Below are 16,013 nucleotides of genomic sequence, written 5' to 3'. Positions count from 1 at the left end.
GGATCCCAAGTTGGACAGGCAGTCCAAAACCCCAGGGGGACAGGATTCGCAGAAACAAGGGAGCAAACCTTTAGATACAGCTATAGACGTTTATGGGCTCTGGGACGTTTGGCGCCACTTGGAAACCGCAGGAGAAGGGTTTTACCTTTTATTCCCCCCCCCCTCATGGAACCTCCACGAGGCTAGACTATCTGTATATCTGAAGGGATTTATGGGATCTCGCCCTGGGATCAGCGATTCATCCGATTAGCTGGTCGGACCATGACATGGGCCCTCATTACGACCCTGGCGGAAATCGAAAAACGATGGCGGAAATGTAATACCGCCATCGAATACCGCTCGGTGCGATTATGACCCGTCACCGTAAAGTACGATGCCATTAGCGACACCGTAGTGAACGCCAACGCTAACTGCACCAAGTACGCGCACGCGCGCCATGCAAAACCGTAATTACCACCATGGCGCAACAGTACGCGAATTCTGACCCTAGCGGACATTTACTTAACGCCATCAAGCATGGCGGAAAGTACCATTCCGCCATGGTGAGAATTACGGCATCGTGAACCAACCGTAAATGGCCCTACTGAGTGCCTGTACACCACTCCCTGCCCACATTGCACAACTCCTCGTAGGTGCAATGAAGTTACACAATGCAACCAGTGAAATGTACAAGTCACCCATGCATGCCAACGAACAAATGAATGTAGGGGCTCCAAGTCCCTTGTGAGTGGCCTTCCATATTTGGCATGTCACCATTGCCGTACTGATGCAGCACAGGCATGTGAAGGTCCAAGTACAGCAATATGAACTGAAACATGAGACAAAACAACAACAGGCCCCCATCGCTTGACACCAGTGTAAGGCAACATTCAAAGCAGTATCCTGAGGGAGACTGCACCAGCCCTGTACTCTTGCCAGTAAACAAACCAACCATCAGCACAAGCATGTACCACACAAGTTGGCAGAGTGACTGAGCAGCCAGGCTCATCTGAAGAGGGGCCAATGGGAGCTGCAGGGCACAGATGGCACGAATACAGAAGCTATTCCAATGGACATGACCTCAGTCTCCCTCCAAGAAACGCACGCAAACACAGGCACCTGTGACCAGCCATTTTCTGATAATCACATCATTCCACCAATCCACCTGGCTGACCGGCATCTGTTACACAAAAGCTAATCCCCCGCCCCTGAGCATGACATCATTAAAACAGTCATAATGGCAGCCCCTATCCCTGACCTTACTGGGCTTCGTAGGCAAACGCGGCCAGTACAGTACCACGCAACTATACTCATAAGCCGGAACCCAATGCAGATCTTCTCACAATACATCGCTCCACAAATAGGAATATGCCACATTACTTGCAAAGAATAACGCTACACGGTTAATATCAGAATAAAAATTTAATGCACATCAAATTCACCAAGCCCCTACAGCTATTAGGTCATAAACTCCAAAATACTTTTTCATTACTGTGGGCTGCATCCGCAATAAATGACCAGCTTCTTCTTGTGTGACGCCCTGTTCCTTCATGGTACACAGGGGCTACATTCACGTTCAAAAAGGCAACATGGAAGCGCCTAGAACCGCAGGGCCGTCCCATTAGGTAGGCACTAGTCCAGCTGAAAGGTTGATATGTTGCTCCTAGCCACTAGTACTGCGTAAGGGCATGTGGCCCATTGGCGATCGTCCCATAAGATCGTAATGGTGCTCCACTGATTAACTCGAAGCAGCAGGTGTCGGGAGTAAAAGCCATCTGCAGGAGTGGCATACAGATGGCAGCGGCAAAAGGGGAGGAGATACCTGTCACCCAAATGAAATGAAAAAGAATAGTATGGGCATCAGAACTTCATTTGTATTACTCACTTCAATGATCACACTAAATCTACAGCCATTTGCATGCTAGCCCACTCAAAAGGATTATTTCCACCCAAAAATCACTTGCGAATCATAACTATATAAATCGAGGTGAAAACACTATTACAAACAAGTGTTTGTGTGCATGCGTCTGTTAAAACAGAATCCATTAGATGGGATTAGTAACGTGCATAGACACAAGTGTTTGAAGGCGCGTCGAGACAGGGAGGGTTCAACAAGGGCAGATAGACGATGGTCCCACTATGGCAGCTCTGCATCACATAGCGCAGGGGAAGGCGATAGATTCCAAAAAGCCATGTACATGGCAAACTCTCAATTAAATCATCTGTCCATGCATCCATACATCATTCCCTCATCCCGGTATAAAAAAGCCTGATTATTTACTCACATAACATTTGAAATTTCCATTGAGTCTGTGCGTAATGCAGTCTGCAAAATCCACTGTGCTCCAGCCCGGAATTCTAGTGTTGTGAAGTAACATGCATTTGGGAACGTCCTGCCTTATCGTCCACTACGCTATTGCGCATCCCATACTATTCATATCAATCATTGCATTCTCGCCATGGCCCCTGTCCCAAGGACATTAAACAATAGAACGTTATATTTGCAGTCAGACCTGTGGACGTCTCCTCGCCGCTAGCTGAAAACCGAAAGCGCTGTCCTTCGATTTCCTCATTTGCAACATCACGTCGAAAAGGCATCTGTGACCGCTTGAAATCACAAATTCATCCATGTAGTGCGGCAGTGTGTGAAAATGGCAACTGGCTTCACTCACAAATGGGACGCCCCGCCCGTCGGTGAACCTCGGTACAGTGCTGCATGAGGGTCCACCGTTAATCGAGTACTACATTCCACTGACCCTTCACAAGTTTGTTCGCGACTGCAAAGATAGTATGTGAAACAATGGGACCATAGCAGAATGAACATATAAACCAATATTTCACTGCCATCGGGATTAAATACATGATTGTAATAGCAAGATGACATGCGTCAAATTGCAGCGTTGTGTGCGGGACGTGCTCGCCCAAAGGGGATTGCAGCTGGCACAGGTGGAATGAATCACCACAGGTGGAGGCTATACAGCCTGAAAACACATAAATTGCACACCCAACCCCCTCCCACAACCACACCCACTCCAAAATGCTACCGGCAGGACTAGCGATGTTGGGCCTGGGGGACCTGATAGCACTGCAAGTACTCCAACTTCAAGAAGAAGACGAACACCAACTACTACAACAACCGGCCGCACAGAGGAGACGCATGAGGAGGAGGAGGGCAAGGCAGGGCCAGCAAGGCCCACCAGCACAGCCACTACCACCACGCAGGCAGCACGCAATCCCACGCCTCCGAGCTCATCCGTTCAACCTCACTGCTGAGCAGATCCACACCCTCTACCGTTTGGACCGGGACACCATAACCGCCATTGTGAACATGACACACGCTGACCTTGTCAGCATGATAGATAGCCCAACCGCCATCCCACCCCTACTGAAGGTGGTGCCTGTACTCCACTTCCTGGCCACAGGCACCTACCAGCACACAGTCGGACAGTTGCATGGCATTTCACAGCCACTGTTGTCACGGACACTATTGCAAGTGCTCAATGCCCTCCTGAAGCACGCAGACGACTACATCTCTTTACCACGCTCGGAGCAGGAGATTACAAACACAAAAGTGGGATTCCATGCACTTGCCGGCATACCGGGTTGCATTGGTGCCATCGACTGCACCCATGTGGAATTGGTTGTCCCACATGCCATGGAGGTCCAGTACCGCAACCGGAAACAATATCATTCTCTTAATGTACAGATGGTGTGTGACTCCAACAGGATCTTTACACATTGTTGTGCCCGATTTCCCGGATCAACCCATGATTCTATGGTCTTGAGGAACTCTACAATACCACGCTACATGGAGCGACACGCAGGGAACAGATCCTGGCTACTCGGTGAGTCTCATTTCATGCATGATAATGTGGGGTATGTGATGCGGCAATGACCTGGCAGGAAGGGGGGGGTGCGTACGTAGCAATGTCATTCCACAAACATCCTTTATTGTCCACATACAGGTGATGCCGGGTATCCACTGAAGAGATGGCTCCTTACACCACTCCGGAACCCACAGAACCAGCATGAGGAGGACTACAACCATGCCCACTCACGTACCCGTGTAGTCATAGAACAGGCATTCGGCCTACTGAAGGCTCGTTTCCGCTGCCTCAGCAGGTCTGGCGGGGCACTCCTGTACCGCCATGAGAAGGTTGCAAAGATGGTCATGGCATGTGTCATGCTACACAACATGTGCATACGTAGAAATGTGCCCATGCCCCCTGACGCAGAACTGCAAGCACCTGAAGATGGTCATGATGAGGGTGGGGATGTGGCAGCACCTCAAGGAGTCCGCGAGGCACAGGAGGCCCGTGAAATTCGTCAGAATATCATAGATTCATGCTTCTAGCACTCACGCCTGGTGGCTGATACATGGACACGGGACTTGTGGCACTGTGTGTGTCTGGAACATGCACAATGTGGACTGTACGCCTATAAAGCCCTTGTACACAAAGATCAATGTCCACACATCTCATTGGATGATTATGAAATGTTTATAGCATATGTGAAATTATATTACACACCCCATCGACCCGCCACCCAAGAAAGCCCAACACCCCCCCTCCACCCTCCTACCTCCCCCCCGAACACCAGTGTCCAAAGATGCTCATTGTCAGTGGGCAGACGCTATTGCAAGCCCCCTCTCCGGGTATCAGGGGCACCCCTGCCTGTGGAGCGCAGGTTCCTCCCAGATCTACGTTGGGGGCTGCTCTGGACGGAACTTGCAACGGATGATGTCTCTGCCTGCTCACGTCCATGCATGGCCCTAAGGGTTTGTGAGAGCTCAGTGAGCACACGGCGCACAGCGGCAAGTTCACCACATACGTCTTTGGACGTCGCATGCAGTTCCCCCCTCAGGCTCTCGGTGCTTCTCTCCATTTGTACCCTTAGTGTCTCTGTACTTCTCTCCATTTGTACCCTTAGTGTCTCTGTACTTCGCTCCATTTGTGCCCTAAGTGTCTCAGTAGATGTTTCTATGGCTGCCTTAGAACCCCCACATTCATCAGCATGCTCCTTGAGGAGCGTGGCCAGTTGCTGCTGTTGCACGATCACCTGGTCGAGGGACTGTTGCCTCTGCTGGGCCATGCCCATTTGCGGTGGTGTCACAGAGAGGCTGATCACCTCATGTTGCCTTGCCACAGGGCTTGTGGGGGATGGCCAGTCGTCGTCTTGTGGGTGCCCCTGCGTGGTATCCTCATGGTGTACGGGATGAAACAAACAGGGGGATTGAGACAGGTCATGGATGGGTCCTACATCGACAGCACCGTTGTCTGTGTCGGAGCATGCTGGCATTAATGCAGTGTCACCTATGGTGCTGCTGCCACCAGAAGCAGTGCCTTCTGTGGCATCCATTGGGGGGACCTGTGGTGCTGCTGTTGTGGGCATGCTGGCTGCTGGGGTGCCTGTTGAAGTCCCCTCCTGTGTGCTGCCACTTGATTTGTGCTGCTGCCGTGTCTTGATCCGTGCAGCTGAGGTGGAGGGTCTTTGGCCGTTGGTCTTGGCCCTCTTTGCAGGTGTGCTGGTAGGGGTGTCCTGAAGCTCGCCGTTTGAATCGGACCCTGTGGTGGAGTAAAGGAGGGCGAGCGTTATTTCTGGGTCTGTGGACATTGGAATGGCAATGTATCACATGCATTGGGGTGGTACCTGGGGGTGATTTGGGTCAGGGCCTTGGAGGTGGTTTCATTTTTGTGTGGATTGAGGATGCAGTTGTTTTGCAGCCTGCAGTTAGGGTGTGCATGCTGCACGTGTAGAGGGTGTTTTTAGGATTTTTAATTATTTATGTATTTAATGTGACTTTTAGAGTGCGCTATCAGGCCAATGTATGTGGAAGTTCTCCTGGACATGTGTTTCTGTTGCACTATGTGGACACATGGTACTTCACATGATTGGACATTGTGGATTTAGCATTGTTTTATTTGGCCCACCTACCTGATTCTTCGGATGTCTGCACTCCTTTCTCCATCCCTCCGACTCCCTCTATACTCTCCATTCCAATGGTGGAGGCACAGATTTCTTCCCAGGGGGTCAACTTGATGGGTGATTCCGATCCTCCCCCGGTAGCTGTGGCAATGTTACGGTTGGCTGATAGTATGCTCCGTACGCGTATCCGCAAGTCGTCCCATCGCTTTCTGCATTGCTGTGGGTTGCGGTCCCCACCGCACTTACCCGCTGTGCTACCAGGGCCCATATGGCCTTCTTGTTCGCAAGTGCCGTCCTCGTCATTTGCGTCGAGAAGACGACGGCAGCATTCTCCTGGAGGGTCTCTGTGAGCACGGTGAGTTCCTCATGGGAGAAGTGGACCTGCCGCTTGCGGTCGCACGCTTTTTTAGCAACTTTTCCCATTTTGATTGTTTTAACTAGGGTGGCTAACGGGTTGGGATGTGTCTCAGGGTCGGATTTTTCATGGTTGTGTTGGGATTCGGATTTTATAGGTGTACGGCGTCCTGTTTCCCGTTCCGGCCCCATGTTTTTACTTCCGTTTCCGTATATTTACGGTCACCGTATTTTGCGATTACCGCTCATTACGGTGACCGCTATGATGGGTGGCGGAATTGCACCTAGGGCGCCGTACGACGGCGGTGAGGGGCGTTTTGGGGACATTTCCGCCATCGCGGACTTTGCACTTCCGCCATGGCGTAATGCTAGTGTCCGATGGGTCAGAATTAGCCGCACTTTACTCCATCGTGCAATGGCGGAAACGCTATTTACGCTATGGCGGTCAGGTCAGTTACTTTCCGCCAGGGTCGTAATGAGGGCCATGGTGTCCGTTGATATTGGGTGGAGTGGTCTCTGCCCTAGGAATGGTAAATGTCGGTGCAATGAGTCTCTGTAGAAGGACCCCGTGTTCAAAGAAGAGATGGACAGGGGTATCAGGACATTTAATGAAATCAATGGCACAAAGGAAGTTCGCAGGGGAACTGTGTGGGATGCTGTGAATGCCACATGGAGAGGTATACTAATCAGGGAAGCGGCCTGTAAGAAGAGGGAACGCGTGCTTATTGAAAAAGGGGTGTGGGAGAAAATAATATCCCTGGAGAGGCGAGGACAGTTACCAAACAGTAACAGGGAGGCCTGCACTAGTGAGGTGAGGGAAGCCAGGGATGAGTTGAGGCAGCTGAAGAAAGGGAAAATTGTTTGACACTTGTAATTATTTTAAACAAAAGTTTTATGAAAAAGGGGATAAGGCGGATGATCTTCTTGCTGCAAGGCTAAGGGGACAACGCGCAGAGAGATGGATCTCAGAGATAGAGGGACAGGGGGCTGACGGAGGTCGTACCTGAGGGGATCCAAGAGGCTTTTGCTTCTTTTTACGAAGGGCTATATGGGAGCGAAGGGACGGCCACGGAGGTGGAGATACAGAATTATGGAGATGAGTCCCACATCCCATGGATATCGCAGGAGGAATCCGAGAACCTGGAAGCGCCTAATACAGGGAATAAATTAAGCTTGCAATTGGATGCCTTCGACCCAGGAAAACTCTGGGGGATGATGGCTTCATCTCAGGGCTTTTATAAAACCTTTATACCGGCCCTCATCCCCTTTCTGAGAACATTGTTTAACGATATCATGGAGACGGGGAGTGGCTTGCATGGTGAAAGCTTGGGAAAAGTCTTGTGCTGCCAGGCAAAAGACATTGATTCGAGGGATCCTGCCTTTTTGGAAGACACAGCTTCCTGATGCCTATGGACTCAAGGGGTGCTCACAGTCATGCCACTGTTCCGCATTGTGCCGTGATGCAACGTGGGGGAAGGGAGTGTATTAGTTCAGCAGTCCTGAACTACTGGAAACCTTTTGGACATTTCAGTTTGCATTACACTCTTTTGTTATACATGTCACTGTCCTGCACCCTTTTGTTATATAGAGAAAGGATTTGGCAATAGGTTTATAGCATAGGCCATTTTTGTTTTAACATGACACCACTAGGACAGCGTTTTCTTTACTTTGATGGTCGTAGCTTGGTCCCATCTTAGATTTAGGTTTAGATTAGGTGTTTTTCTCAACCCCCATATACTGTTCAATAAACACCCTTGAATTGTACTCCTTGTGTCTGTTGTGCTTCTGATAACCATTGATAACCATGCCTTCTTTACAGAATGGAATCCTCTAGTCTACAGAGATACATAGAGGCTGGGGGAACCTGAGGGTTCTGAGTGGGGTGAAATGAAGGAAGGAGGGGACTGAAATGAAGGTGGTGAATACTACATTCTCCCAAGGTGATCGTCACTGATCCCATGGCGAACGTCCCTCCCCATGAGATCCACCGACTGAGTACCACCCCCAAGGGTACTATTGGGTAGCAGCCTCATCTCCATGGTCCCATGGGAAGGGGCTTCCCCCATGGAAGCAGTGACGATACCCTGGGATTTGTCAGAGGGAAAAATAACAAGCATTGGCAATGCCAATAGTTTTGCGTTTAATACTGTTGTTTGCATTTTGCATTTACAGGCATCAGGGTGCAAGGAGGAGTGTACAAAATTTCAAAGGCGGATGCGATAAGGTGTGCAATAGAATGATGAGGGGAAGAGAGCAAGGGAGTAAGCCATTGATAGAGGGAGCCTTCATTGATGAGCAAGAGGAAATACGAACAAGAGTGAGAGGGTAAGAAATAAAGAGAGTATGATAGGAAGGATGAGAGAAATGGAGAGGGGGTAAGGTGGGTGGGGGAACAGAGGGGGTAGGCTGGGCGTGTGGAGGAATAAAGGCTGTAGGGTGGATGAGGCTAGAGAGATGGGGTAGTGTGTGTGGTGGGGCTAAAAAGCAAAGGTAGGGTTGAGTAGGGAGAAAGGGAGTAGGGTTTGGGTAGAGAGAGTGAGGGGAGTGTGGGTGGATGGGGGCCATAGAGAAAGTGGAGGTCAGGTGGATGGGTTTTTCGACATGGAGAGGGTGGAGGTAGGGCGGGTGGGCGGGTGTGGGCCATAGAGAGAATTGAGGTCATGTGGGTAGGTGGGTGGGTGTGGGCCATAGAGAGAATGGAGGGTAGGTCGGGAAGGTGGGGGCCATAGAGTGAGTGGAGGTTGGGCGGGTGGGTGGGGGGGGGGTCATAGAGAGAGTAGAGGTCGGGCAGTTGTGTAAGGAGGGGGTCATAGAGAGAGTGGAGGTGGGTGGGAATCATAGAGAGAGTGGAGGTAGGGTGGGTGGGTGGGAACCATAGAGAGAGTGGAGGTAGGGTGGGTGGGTGGGAACCATAGAGAGAGTGGAGGTAGGGTGGGTGGGTGGCAACCATAGAGAGAGTGGAGGTAGGGTGGGTGGGTGCTTGGGAACCACAGAGAGAGTGGAGGTATAACCATAGAGAGAGTGGAGGTAGGGTGGGTGGGTGGGAACCATAGAGAGAGTGGAGGTAGGGTGGGTGGGTGGGAACCATAGAGAGAGTGGAGGTAGGGTGGGTGGGTGGGAACCATAGAGAGAGTGGAGGTATTACCATAGAGAGAGTGGAGGTATTACCATAGAGAGAGTGGAGGTAGGGTGGGTGGGTGGGAACCATAGAGAGAGTGGAGGTAGGGTGGGTGGGTGGGAGCCATAGAGAGAGTGGAGGTAGGGTGGGTGGGGGCCATAGAGTGTGGAGGGTGGGTGAGTTTTGGGTCTCAGGGAGCCAGAGAGTGAAGGGTGGGTGGCCAGCCAGAGAGTGGAGGGAGGGCGGGTGGGTGGGTGGGTGTATGTATGGATGGGAGCCAGAGAATGGAGGGAGGGTGGGTGGGTGGATGGGAGCCAGAATATGGAGGGCGGGTTGGGGGGGGCGGCTAGGTGGGGACCATAGAGAGAGTGGAGGTTGGGCGGGTGGGTGGGGGCCATAGAGAGAGTGGAGGTTGGGTGGGTGGGTTTCTGGGCCATAGAGAGAGTGGAGGTTTTGGCCATAAAGAGAGTGGAGGTTGGGCGGGTGGGTGAGGGCCACAGAGAGAGTGGTGGTCTTGGGAGACAGAGAGCGGATGTATTGGGATCCAGAGAGTGGAGGGAGGGAGCCAGAGAGTGGTGGGTGGTTGGGGTGGTGGTTGTTAGCCAGAGAGTGAAGGGTGGGTGTGCGGGTGGCAGTTAGCCAGAGAGTGGAGGGAGGGTGGGTTGGTTTGCGCCAGAAAGGGGTGGGCGGGAGCCAGAGAGTGGAGGGGGGGCGGGTGGGTTTATGGGAGCCAGAGAGTGGAGATTTGTGTGTGGGTGTTAGCCAGAGAGTGGAGGGTGGGTGAGTTTCGGGTCTCAGGGAGCCAGAGAGTGGAGGGTGGGTGGGAGTCAGAGAGTGGAGGGCGGGCGGGCGGGTGGGTGTTGAAAGCCAGAGAGTGTAGGGCTCTGGGTTCAGGGAGCCAGAGAGTGGAGGGTGGGTGGGAGCCAGCGAGTGGAGGGCGGAGGGTGGGTGGGTGGGAGCCATAGAGTGGAGGGTGGGCGGGTGGGTCTCAGGGAGCCAGAGAGTGGAGGGCGGGTGGGTCTCAGGGAGCCAGAGAGTGGAGGGCGGGCGGGCGGGTGGGTTGGAGCCAGAGAGTGGAGGGCGGGTGAGTTCATGGGAGCCCGAGAGTGGAGGGCGGGTGGCTGGGTTCATGGGAGCCAGAGAGTGGAGGGCGGGTGGCTGGGTTCATGGGAGCCAGAGAGTGGAGGGGGTGGTAGCTGGGTGGGTTCATGGGATCCAGAGAGTGGAGGTGGGGTGGCTGGGTTCATGGAAGCCAGAGAGTGAAGGGCGGTTGGGTGGGTGGCCGGGTGGGGAGCCAGAGAATGGAGGGCGGGTGGGCTGAGCCAGAGAGTGGAGGGTGGGTGGATGAGCCAGAGAGTGGAGGGCCTGTGGCCAGGTGGTGAGTGGATGGGAGCCAGAGAGTGGAGGGCGGGCGGCTAGGTGGGGGGGCAGAGAGTGGAGGGCCGGTGGTGAGTGGATGGGAGCCAGAGAGTGGAGGGCGGGCGGCTAGGTGGGGGGCAGATAGTGGAGGGTGGGAAGGTGGCTGGGGGGCAGAGAGTGGAGGGTGGGTGGGTGGGGGCTTAGAGAGTTTGGTTGGGGGCAGAGAGTGGAGGGCTGGAGGGCGGGTGGGTTGGTGGGGGGGCAGAGAGTGGAGGGCAGGCGGATGGATGGGTGGATGGGAGGCAGAGAGTGGAGGGAGGGTGGATGGGTGATAGGCAGAGAGTGGAGGAAGGGTGGGTGGGTGTTAGGCAGAGAGTGGAGGAAGGGTGGATGGTAGGCAGAGAGTGGAGGAAGGGTGGGAGGCAGAGAGTGGAGGAAGGGTGGGTGGGACCAGGTGGGTGGGTGGGGGACAGAGAGTGAGGATGGGAAGGTGGATGTGGGCAGAGAGTGGAGGGCAGGCGAGTGAGTGGGGGCAGAGAGTGGAGGGCAGGTGGGTGGCTGGGGGCAAAGAGTGGAGGGCGGGCGGGTGGTCGGGAGAGCGGGTGGTTGGGGGCAGAGAGTTGAGGGAAGGTGGGTAGGTGGGGGCAGTGAGCGGAGGGCGGGTGGGTTGGTGGCAGAGAGTGGAGGGCTTGTTCACCAGAGAGTGGAGGGCGGGTTGGTTGGTGGCAGAGAGAGGAGGGCTTGTTCACCAGAGAGTGGAGGGAGGGCGGGTGGGTGGTTGCATGTGGGGCATAGAGTGGAGGGAGGGCGGGTGGGTGGGTGGGTGCGTGTGGGGCAGAGAGTGGAGGGAGGGCGGGTGGGTGGGTGCGTGTGGGGCAGAGTGGAGGGAGGGCGGGTGGGTGGGTGAGTGTGGGGCAGAGTGGAGGGAGGGCGGGTGGGTGGGTGGGTGTGGGGCAGAGAGTGGAGGGAGGGTGGGTTGTTGTGGGGCAGAGAGTGGAGGGAGGGTGGGTGGGTGTGGGGCAGAGAGTGGAGGGAGGGCGGGTGGGTGGGTGGGTGTGGGGCAGAGAGTGGAGGGAGGGTGGGTTGTTGTGGGGCAGAGAGTGGAGGGAGGGTGGGTGGGTGTGGGGCAGAGAGTGGAGGGAGGGCGGGTGGGTGGGTGTGGGGCAGAGAGTGGAGGGAGGGCGGGTGGGTGGGTGTGGGGCAGAGAGTGGAAGGAGGGCGGGTGGGTGGGTGTGGGGCAGAGAGTGGAGGGAGGGTGGGTGGGTGGGTGTGGGGCAGAGAGTGGAGGGAGGGCGGGTGGGTGGGTGTGGGGCAGAGAGTGGAGGGAGGGCGAGTGGGTGGGTGTGGGGCAGAGAGTGGAGGGAGGGCGGGTGGGTGGGTGTGGGGCAGAGAGTGGAGGGAGGGCGGGTGGGTGGGTGTGGGGCAGAGAGTGGAGGGAGGGCGGGTGGGTGTGGGGTGGAGGGTGTGTGTGTGTGTGTGTGGGGGGTGGGGGGTTGTGTGGGTGTTTGGATGTGGGGCAGAGAGCGGAGGGCAAGAGGGGAAAGCTTCAGTTTGCGTGGGGGTCTGCATAACAAAATACAGAATTTCCTGGGTCTGCTCGACCTGGGGAAGGCAAAGGGACAAGATGGCCAAAGGACAAAACAAAGGACATTGTGGCATGGCGATTTTGGGCACTAGCCACTGTCCTGCGGTAAACGCGGTATGGATCATAGAAAAGAGTTGAAAATACATAAAAAGTAACAGCTGCAACCAGCTCTGTCCAAGGCGCACTTGTACATTCACCAAAAATCATTTAAGGGTGTCTAGCCCCTAAAAATGAAAAAGGCACCCCAGCTCACTGTACTGTAAGGTACATTGTGCACTGATTAAATGTTACTAATGAATAGCAACAAAGTGAAAGACTAAGGGAAATAAAGTCTCCCAGTACTGACAGTCTTCAGGGCATGTCAGTTTCACCATAACAAAATGAGCAAAAGCCCAGCAGAATACAGCAGAAGGCTGCGCTACACTGGCAAAAGTCAGACTAGGATGGTCAGACAATAGCAACAAATTGGGGTGTTCACAACTGCAGGGAAAATTACCCATAAATGGAAATCTTTCCTAAAACCTGTCAAACAGCCCGTTACTTGCAAAGATACAATCAAGTATTGAACAAGAGGTCCCAATGGTCCAGGTGTAATGACTTGGGACATCTACAGCAATGGAACCATTCAGCATCATGAGACCAAACCCTTCTACATTTTTTAAACAGGAGCGCCCATGTTGCTTTTTTCCCTGAGCTGTTTGAGGGAGGTCGGTGACGGACTGAATAGACAGGCAACACACACTTAAACCACCTAATACAATCACCTGCCCCCCCCCTTGGATTCTTGTCCAGTCAATCATTAACACAATTCATGATGGATTCAATAAACATATCAAGATTAGCAATACCAGCAAGCCAATAGATGTTAACTAGCAATATATCAAAAAATGAATCAAGCGTCAACCTAACATCAGTTGCTAAGATACCAAACATTAATTGAATTGAGTTCACAATGCACAAATGCCTAGATGTGTGAATCATGGTAAGTAAGCCACCATAGGGCCGTCCTAGAGCTCCTTTTTTGCAGGTTGAAAGCTAATTGTATAGCCATCAAACGCCTGACATTGAAGCAACCATGTTTATTGAAGAGAGATAATAGAATTCTTTTTTTGCAGTTTTCCTACTACAGGATAAGTCAACAAAATGGAGTGAACCCTGGAGTTCCATGAGAGCCAAAAGAAATCTCTTAGGCCAAATATTAGGGAAAGTGTGAGAGTTGCGAATTCCTATTAGTGGTCAAGGCCCCCAAAAGCCAAGACCAGTCCTTAGGCTGTTCTTTGGCAATCGGGGGACTCTTGAACAGCTGAATTTCTCTTGATTGATCATTTCCCCTGCATAGGGACCCTACAATCTCCCTAGGCGAGTGACAATTCTTTCCCTCAACATTCAACCCATCTCTACAGTACCTTTGATCATTATACAAAGAGAGATTGAAGCCTAATTATCTAATTACGTACAATTCCTTCATCATCAAATAGGATCTTAGATTTCTGGTATATAATGGCTTGATGTGTTCTGTAGTGGAGAATATATATATATTTCCAAATCCAACTGTCGCCAAAATACTGCGCTCAACCTCTTTAGATAGCTGGTGCTTTTGGGCTAGAGCTGGCTAGGCTCACAACAGATAAAAATATATTACACCATCCACTACAGTCAAACACTATTACTGACTGTCAAGCTTGATGTCAAGCTAGTTCTTATCCAGATTGTTGCCAACTCGCATTAATTTTAAAGGGACTTGGTGTGGACACGCAACCGTTTCCGCCCACTCACTCCATGTGGGTCACGTGACTCACTATTGGCTAGTCCGCCCCTCCTGTCTCATCTCTATGATCTGGCGAACTATAAGTTTTGCTATTTTAGACAGGCTACATTTGCGACATGGCAACAATCTGGATAAGAACTAGCCTGACGAAGCTCTGTAACAGAGCGGAACGCGTGGCAATGTCCACCCGGTGGGGTGAGACGGTTTATGTAATGATTTTACAGTGTATGATGCTTGTGTTATAATTGATATAAACACACACACACACACACACACACCCTCGCTCCCCCCTATAACCATAATCAGTCATGCACACTACAGTACAGCAACATGGTTGCACAGACCAAACAAAATATACCATGCAACATGCGAAAGAGTAGTGACTTCGGAGGATGAAGTCAGACAGTAGACAGAGAAAGAGATCTCGGAAGGACGAAAGAGAGAGCATAGAAGGTGGGTGGAGTTAGACAGGGGAGAGTAGCGAGGGAGGGCAACTGTAAGAGGTGGGAGGTGAACATCAGGGCCTACTAAGGAAGGAGACTGAGTCAGGGTTGAGCGGATGAAAGGCATAACCCCACAATCTCTTTTAGAACCAACCTCAACGATGGCGTAGGGGCCATGGAGGAAGATTGCACAGACAAGGCCATCACTCTCAGGAGGAGGCTAGCTATCAGATAGTAGGGTGAAACCATCAATATATACACTAGCCTGGGGAGATGGGGCGCCTGAGTTAGGAAAGGTTTGCTGTGTTCTAGATGAGAAAGGGATGGCCCTTAGAGCATGTGAAAGAAAAAACGATTAAAACCCTTCATTTGTCCTTTGGTAGTTGGTGCATTCTGTGGCCAATATAACAAAACAAAAAACACACCCATGTAGATCTTAAATTAGCACATTGTCTGTTAACTTGCTTAGAATTTTACAAACGCAGTTCACAAAAAACATAAAATGAACAAATGTACAATAGTACTAAATGTACATAAATTATAATATACAGTGCATGCAGGAAACAATGAATGATTACTTTTCATATAATGCATCATGCGGGACAAACTGCATTTACAAACTCAACAACCACTGTGAAAATATATCCTAAAATGCATAAAAACCTCGGCAAGCATCAACACATAGGCCCTGTTCCAGTCATGCGCAGTATGGCCTGAAGCACTAAACAAATGGAAAGATGTCCTATTAAACGCATGCAGTGATTGCTGCACCCAACAAGGTGCAGGGCCACCGCCGAAGACCCTGTGAAACCAGCCCTACTGTGACAAGTCCGCACAGACCATGAAGAAACCCAACCCGCGACTACACACTCAACCCGAGAGGATGGAGTAATGAGGCTCAAGCCTCGGTATCCAAAAACCACCGCTGATGGATTAAAATCTATCAGCAAGAAGAAGAAGGAGGAGGAAGCGGGTACATCAACACTCCCCATCCTGTGAGAAAGGCATTTGTAGTTCTGTTATGTGGATTTACGCTGCTATTTGCAGGGCCTAGGCACTCAGTTATAGTCACCTACAGACAGAGTCCTGTGAAAGGTCGTCCTTGTGTGACAATCCCTAGACCCTGGCAGCCCTCCCGCTGCTGTGACCATGGCACACTTAGTTATTCCTGCACCAGTCTCGTGTGAAATCTCATGTTCGGTAGGAGGTGGATACATGATAGAATCATTATGTTTCTCAATGTCAGGCAGTGTGATGCCTGCTAAAGGGGCGATGCTGCCACAAACACCTGCATCCCCCCAGGGAAGTAAAGATTCACAATGGATCTTCTCACTAATCTGGTCAACACCTGGAAGGAACTACTCCCTGGCAAGGCATGTTGCATTAAAGCGCTGAAATGCAGATCCCAGGATCTGCCTTCATAAAGTCATAGAGCACCCGATTCAGGCGTTGCCCTCGCTATCTCTGGGCTACCCGGGACCC

At 52.0% G+C, this 16,013-nt stretch overlaps 1 protein-coding gene across 1 annotated transcript in view; it reads right to left on the bottom strand.

Moving 5' to 3' along the window:
- Positions 1–16,013, bottom strand: part of NOXRED1 (NADP dependent oxidoreductase domain containing 1) — a 160,110-nt gene that overhangs the window by 102,312 nt on the left and 41,785 nt on the right. The gene's annotated exons all lie outside the window — the stretch shown is intronic.

This window comes from Ambystoma mexicanum, chromosome 14, assembly GCF_040938575.1.
Source record: "Ambystoma mexicanum isolate Mex_15411 chromosome 14, UKY_AmexF1_1, whole genome shotgun sequence".
In the NCBI taxonomy this organism is placed as follows: Eukaryota; Metazoa; Chordata; class Amphibia; order Caudata; family Ambystomatidae; genus Ambystoma; species Ambystoma mexicanum.
Note: the sequence above shows the minus strand (reverse complement) of the source record. Positions and strands in the feature narration are given on the sequence as shown.